Raw genomic sequence first — 7163 nt, forward strand, 5'->3', positions numbered from 1 at the left:
AATTACTTTTATGAATCAAAGCCAACAACAATATAGTGATAATCAATCGGCTCAAGCATTGGCCAAGAATCCAGTACATCACTCCAAGACAAAGCACATTGATGTGTTAGAGAGCACTTCATCAGAGAAAGAGTGTTACTTGGTGACATCACACTGTAGCATTGTGATAGCAAATAGAATGTTGCAGACATATTTACCAAAACACTCAGTAAGGAGATTTTTGAGAAACACCGACAAGCTCTTCATTTGACGCAGAGGAAGGACATCACCATTAAAGTGGTGTGATGGAATATAATGCTCAATCCTTCTTCGATTCCCTAGAATCATCATCTTGAGGGAAGGCCTACTTCATGATGTTGATCTCGAGGAAAGGTGTTGAGAGATCACGCTCAACATCATGTGATCATATGTGCATAGCACCATGTCATGTGATCATATGTGAATAGCACTAATACTTGTAGAGTGCTATAAAGGAAAGGGTTAGATGCCCTAACCCTAACCCGAAATGGGTTTGTATATATTCTACATTTTCAATTAAATCTAGTGTACAGTTAGTCATTTGTGGTGTGCTCTCTAGCTGTTCCCTCTCTCCTCATCTCCACTCTTCTACTCTCCCCTCTTCATATTTTGTCAAGCCTATACTCAGAATACAACATCCAAGGTCCCATAAAAAAGCATCCAAGATCCCGTTGGCAATACCTACTAGGGAAGAAGAATATGTAGAGGAAGAATACATATTTCAAAAAATACGGGTATAAGGCTAGTTTCAAATTTCAAATTGGACGTGAAATTTCATTGAATTTTTTAAATATATGATTTTAAATTTGCATTTCCTTATTTTAAAAAATATTCTTTAAATTTTTATTTAACTATTTTAATTTTATACTTAATTCTTTTAAGTACTTATTTTCTAATTGATCTATATTTTTAAATTAAATCTCAAAACATGTTTTTATCACTACCAAGGATTTATCTACACTTTAGTGCATTAATTGTGATGGACTAATTATCTTCACCCCAACCATGCTCTCTCTCTCTCTCTCTCTCTCTCTCTCTCTCTCAATTGCATACTCATATATATAAGTTATATGATGCATTAAAAAGGAGAGAAATATTTAGAAACAATGTCCAATGAAGTATTTAGTATCATTAGATACTTTGTGTATTTAAAATACTATATATTCTTTAATTAATTTGATTTTTTATATAATTTGATAGTTTCATTAATTGAATGTATGTAACTATGTCTAGGTTCCTAAAAGTAATAGTTACTCATATAATTTTTCTCTGTTCTTTAAAGCACAAATGATCATTCATTTTTTTAATATTATGATTTTGAAATTTGAAAATATAATGCAACCATATAAAATCTCTACACAATCCTATATGGAGAATGGCCGCTGGTGCCAATATCCACAACCCTATGGAGAGAATGGCACTAGTGCCATTGTATAAAAGAGAGCCTTTCTTTTCATGGGGATCCTAAAGAATGGCACCAGTACCATCCTCCTTATGAGGTCACAGAGAATGGCAGTGGTGCGAATCTCCACAACCCCATTGGGAGAATGGCATTGGTGCCATTCTCCATGTAGGGTTGTGGAGAGTGACACTAGTACCATAATCCACAACTAACACATGGATATTGGCATTGGTGCCAATGTCACAACTCCATAGGGAGAATGGAACTAGCGCCAATCTTGATAACTTCATATAAGATTGTAGAGAATGGCACTGGTACCATTATTTTCATGGGGTTGTGGAGGTTGGCACTTGTGCCATGCTTTGCATGGGGTTGGATATTGGCAGTTATGGCAATCTCTTTCATTAATCATCTAGAAGGGTTAGGATAGTAGATTATCTACTTTGTTTGGCCAAATATATACACAATGCCCCCCAAGTACATAATACTTCAACTTTTCCATATTGTATATTGTAACATGAGACAACACAACAAGACAAAGCACCCATAGATGCGGGCATAGACGCGTTTCATGAACTAAATAAAAACCTTACGGGTGCATCTATTTGGGCGTCTATTTTTGCGTCTGGAGACCCGCGTCTAATTGCGCGTCTATATATCAGACACACGCGCATATAGACGCGCAGTTAGATGCATAAATAGACGTGCTTATAAACGCGTTTATAGACGCACATATAGACGCAAGTCGAACAGACAGACGCGAATATAAACGCGTTTTTAAACGCACTGATAGACGCGCTTTAAAAAAACAAAAAAAAAAATTACAGAATACTGTGTATGTTGTGTATGCTATATAGTTACAAGAATCCCATATCCACATTGTGTAATTCAATTCTTACAGCCAACCGCATTTTAATTACAATTCCAAATAAAACATTACAACTCCGAAACACTAAAAATTTGAAAGCTCAAAAAGTGCTTGTATATACATATAGCACGAAGCTTAGCCATGTCATGTGGCTTCAAGTACAAAAAATAAGGAAGCTAAGCCACGTCATGTGGCTTCAAGTACAAAAAATAAGAGGAGTCTATATACAAGAGGCACGAAGCCAAGCCAGTGGCTTTAAGTACAAAAAAGAGTAGCTAGCACTACTTCTATGACTAATCCTCGCTGCCTTCCATGCTCCCTTCTGCGCTCCCTTCTACGCCTCCTTCCTCGTCTTCCTCGTCGTCTTGTGCATGGGCCTGTAAACAAGGGACAACATATATCAATGTATGAAAAATCAAATCTTTACTTATAATTTTGGCATTATTTAATTACTTTCAAATACCTGGGGGGCCGCTCCAATAGCTCGGGTATGTACTGCTCCTCAGTAATCAACCCGTCATCATAGAAGTGCCTCCATGTATCTCCTCTGCGATGGTGGCAGTGGTAGGCTGTCTCCACTGGAGTAGGGTATCTACCCATGATCTCAAGCTGCATGATTGCGACCCCGGGGGATTCACAAGAGGAAACTTATGATATCACGTGAGTGTACAATAGGGGGGTTTTTTTTAATGAGGCATAAGCTTATACATTAGGGGTGGGGGGCCTTTTATTTTTTCCCAATATTGAATTTAAGTTAGGGGGGCCATGCCATATTTAAGAGGGGGGGACATAGTATAGGCTACCTTGGATAACTAGTCCAAACAAGTTTGGTTTTGTGTATGGTTTTAAATAGTCATAGGGAAAGTAATCTAAATTTTCTTATTGTGTGATCTAAATGCTTGAGAAAGAACATAGATTTAAGGAAAGGGGGGACATAATAGAATTTTGGTGCTATCTTATAAGCTTAAATAGGGGTGTTTTATCATCCTACATGGATCTTAAATAGGGGGTTTTCTTGAAGTTCATGCACGTAGGTGACGTCCCCCTTTCATGAAGAGTGAATCCCCCGGGACTGCGACACACTTTGTGGAGGGATTAGTACAAAGAAACAACCAACCTCCTAATAAACTACATAAGCAATATAATTTGAGATCGATACTTACAAATTGGGCCTCCCATGATTCAACACCCCCTGCTCCAAAATGCGCGCTTCCATATTCCTCCATCTGGATCCTCCGTGCCTCCACGTGCTGCAGACTGGGGTCCTCCCTCGTTGACTTGATTGCCTTCTTCCACTCACGCTTGTGAGCGGTGTGGGGCAGGCCCCTTGGTGGTTGACCCGCCTCAAGCCTGGCAAGCTCTGCTAGTGCCTGCCTCTTAAGCGAAGATCTTTTATTGCTAAGTATCGTAACAATCTTTGACTTCCCCCATTTATCTGTGAACTGGCGATTGGGGGGGTTAGGATACCTAGAGCGAACAGTTGTGAGGGTCTCATCAGCCAACCTCTTTGGGTGGTCTTTGTAGTGGATAAAGCAATCTCTGTAATTGTTAGCAATTACAGAGCGCATGAAGGCCATGATGTCCTTCCCCCGTGCATCCATCAAGATCCCTCTTGTCTGAGTGATGTCATAATAAATTGTACCATCACCCAGAGGCACGTCTAAATCATCTGAATCATCATCCTCCTCACTGCCACATGGCCCAAAGCACTGTGCCATGCATCCCCCGCCGCTCTCCCTGCTACTACGCCTACTACCCTATCGTGTCGAGCTCGTACGCTGGCCACTCGTAGCTGGGGACTGCACGGGACTATGCTGACCACTCGTAGCTGGAGAACCGAGTCTCGATGGCACAGGAGTATGTCGACGGCTCGCTGAGACAGAAGGACCTCCTGACGGCATGGGGGAAGGGGCATAAGACGGGATGGCAGAAGGGACATAAGACGGCATGGGGGAAGGGGCATAAGACGGTACGGGGGAAGGGGCATAAGAAGGGGCATAAGACGGCTGTGCTGACTCTGCTGGGGTGATCTCAGGCGGTGTGGGGTGGCTTGGAGTCTGTAGTGCCGACTCCTGGGGAGTGTTTAAAGTACACATCATATACCCGTATAACTCCGCAGGACTAGGAGGGTGCCCTAAAAGGTTATATAAGTCCTTCCAAATAGATTCCCGGGGATCAGGTGAGCTAGAAGTGCTTCCTAGCCACATGTTGAACTGGAAAAAAGGAAAACAATCTATTACTGATGAGCTGAGAAGAAAGGGGAAGAAAAGAGAGGCTTACTGTCAGAGCGCGTCTATAGACGCGCATGATTTACGCGTCTATAGACGCGTCTAACAGAGCGTCTAACTACTCGTCTAACAGAGCGTCTAACAGAGCGTCTATAGACGTGTCTGTCTATGTCTGCAACAAGCCAGACGCGCTTGTAGACACGCTTTTAGACGCACCTTGAGACGCGCCTATAGACGTGCTTGGACAGATGAGATTTCTAAAAAGTAGAAAAGGACATTGCGCCCGACACAAAAACATGACACTGATACCCAGATCATGCGCTTCTTGGATACGAGAAAGTACAAAACTGGAGAGAGCAAACTTCCAAACAAGATCAACTGCAAAAAGACTTACTTAGATAGAGGTATGGAAGGTTCTTCTTTCTTTTTCAAAGTTGCTTCTTCTCCTTGTTCGTCCTCCCCTCCTTTAAGCTTAGAAGTTGAGTGTAAGCTTGGAAGTAAGTATGGGAGGCTCCCTCTTAAGCTTCGAAACTATGGATCTGCTAATAAAGAAGGAAGAAAGCTGCACGAAGTTTAAGTAATGTGAAGAAAAGCAAAGCGAGCGGTGCACTGAAAAGCAGGTTTAAAAGCGGCGTCTATAGTTGCGTCTAATAGCGTGTCTATAGGCACGTCTAAATACATAGAGTAGACGCGCGTTTAGACGCGTCGTTAGACGCAATGTTAGACGCGACTATAGACGCGGCTGTCTGTGTGATCGATGTCGAGGAAACATGTATCATGCACGCAGGATTACACTCAATCATATCTCAAAGTATGGGGAATGGGATGTGACCGTAAACAGGGTAAGGGTTTGTAAGTTAAGGTTGATTGAGATACCTATGGGTGTTCATATGTTTGAGTTATGATCCCGTTTTAATTTGATACAGAATGCAATGCCACACCCGCATATGTTACCCTATGCCCGTCGTGAGGAGGCAAAGCGTCGGCGATATGAGGTGGGATCTTCAGGAGGGACCATTACGGATGCATGGAGTGATGGTGATAGTAGCCCTCCGCCATTACCTCATGAAGCCGTGGAGGAGGAGGTGTTTGATGATATGGTGCAGGATTTATATGTCCATCAAGGGAGGGATAATAGCATGGAACAGGATTATCTTTTTACCGCAGCATCGACTCCACTGTTTGAGGGGTGCACATTCTCTATTCTACGTGCCTCCCTTGAGTTACTAAACTTGCAAACCATCTATGGATGGAGCAATGCAAGTTTGAATGCATTACTCAAGTAAGATTTAAAGTCGATTTTGCAAACATGGTGAATTATGTTAGTGGGTCAATTACTCGAATGCTTTTCCTCATTTATGGTCTTCACGTGCAGGCTATTGTGTAAAATGCTTCCAAGGGAGAATAAACTACCGACCTCAAGAGATATGGCAAGGCAACATGTGACCTCTCTTGGAGGATTAGATTACAAGCGCATCCATCCATGTGTCAATGATTGCGTTTTGTTTCGTGGACTACATAAGGATGCAAGAGAGTGTCCTACTTATGGAGAGGCAAGATATAGAGCAGATCTCAAAACCTTGGACGTGCCTCGTAAGGTATTGCAACATTTTCCCATAATCCCTCGCATCCAACATATGTTCAAGTGCAAATCTATTATTGCAAAGCTCATGTCATGGCATTCCTCCCATCGATCAACCGATGGCAAGTGGAGAACTCCCGCGGACTCTCCTGCGTGGAAGCATATTGAAGACACATGGCCAAGCTTCAAGGAAGAACCTAGGAGCTTGAGACTTGGATTGGGTATGGACAGTGTGAACCCATTTGGTCTCAAAAGCATGTCTTACAGTGTATGGCCAGTGGTATTGGTGAATTACAATCTTCCACCCTCTATGGCTATTAAGAAAGGACATGTCATGCTGTCCCTTCTAATTCCAAGGAAACATAAAGTCAAAAACTGTGATGTTTATTTGGAGCCTTTGATTGATGAGCTAGAGATACTTTGGAGAGGTATCGAGGTGCATGATGTGAGCAGGCCTCCCTCGTCACAAGACTTCAACTGCAACTTCAACTGCAAAGCAGTCTTGATGTGGATGATGCATGACTTCCCAGGCTATGGCGAGTGTTCAGGTAAGCATTGCATTTTTTAATTATGAATAGGCAAAGGATGTGGAGCTCTAAACCCACCTTCCACTCTTAATTGCATCTATTGTTCAGGTCTCACTACATCGGGTTACCATGCATGTCCTATTTGTGGTCCTTCGCTAGTTGCCTCACGAGCAGATGCATTGAATAAGGTCATCTATGAGAATCACCATCGATTTCTCCCACGTGATCATCCTAGATATTTTGCCCCTTGGAATGAAGTCCTCCCACAATCACTCACCGCGGGAGATTGGATGAGAATTTGGGACGGTTCCACGACTCCTCCACCACTTGGCATGAGCCAGTAAGGGTTCGTAACTATTCGCTGGAAGTAAAGATTGGCTATATTGGCTGAAAGTAACTTAATCGTACCTACACGAAGGCTATGAATGGGATGACTCCACTGCAGGCTTTTTCTAGTAAGAAACCTTCAGCTGCACATTTTAGAGTTTTTGGATATGACTGTTTTGTGCATGTCCCTGGACCAAATGGGAACCGAAGA

Source organism: Dipteris shenzhenensis, chromosome 16 (assembly GCF_047967505.1).
Source record: "Dipteris shenzhenensis isolate YYH24624 ecotype China chromosome 16, Dip_SZ_1.0, whole genome shotgun sequence".
Taxonomy (NCBI): Eukaryota; Viridiplantae; Streptophyta; class Polypodiopsida; order Gleicheniales; family Dipteridaceae; genus Dipteris; species Dipteris shenzhenensis.